The sequence below is a fragment of the Arachis ipaensis genome, chromosome B02 (assembly GCF_000816755.2).
Source record: "Arachis ipaensis cultivar K30076 chromosome B02, Araip1.1, whole genome shotgun sequence".
Taxonomy (NCBI): domain Eukaryota; kingdom Viridiplantae; phylum Streptophyta; class Magnoliopsida; order Fabales; family Fabaceae; genus Arachis; species Arachis ipaensis.
Window position 1 is genome coordinate 6,505,834 of NC_029786.2, and position 738 is coordinate 6,506,571.

A 738-nucleotide genomic window follows, 5' to 3' on the forward strand; every position below is an offset into this window, starting at 1 on the left:
TTAAATTTATTAAAATTAAATGATAAAAAATAAGGAAAGATAAAAACAATTATTTTTTATAATATAAGAAATTGTTCAAGAAAAATAACGACAACAGCATTCGCGATCTTTAGATGAGTATGAAAAAAATATGTCATTTGAATTATAATTCGTTGGCGAGGATCATTTTATTTTGGTATATATGTTGAAGGGAAAATGTATGGTATTGGTATCATGATCATCATGATGATTCATGATGAGTTGTATGGATACTAAAAAGTGATCTATATGACTATATGTACATATTAGAACTTAAAAGTTGTTAAGATGCATTTGACTAATAAGGATATAAGGTTACAAAACTCTAATCACTGATGGCTTTTATGGGTTAAGGAATTTTTTATTTTTGTTTGATCGTTGTTGAGAAAACGAATTTTAAGGGTTCATGTTGGTTTGTTATTTTTATTTAGACTAAGTATTAAATATCAAATTTCCTCTATTTAATTATTATCTGGAAAAATAATACTTTTTGCTTAAGAGAAAAAATAATAAAATAATCTCTAATTATTCACATCATGATGTATATATATGTCCTTTTTTTTTTCATGACACCGTTTTAAGAATCAATCAATATGTTTGAGGCACCCCCAAAAAATCAATATATTTGTGGGTACACGTATCCGAATTATTTTGTCATTAATAAAAATATTTTAAAATTTTATTATCAATAAAATTATTTTAAAAATGTGATAAAAATAT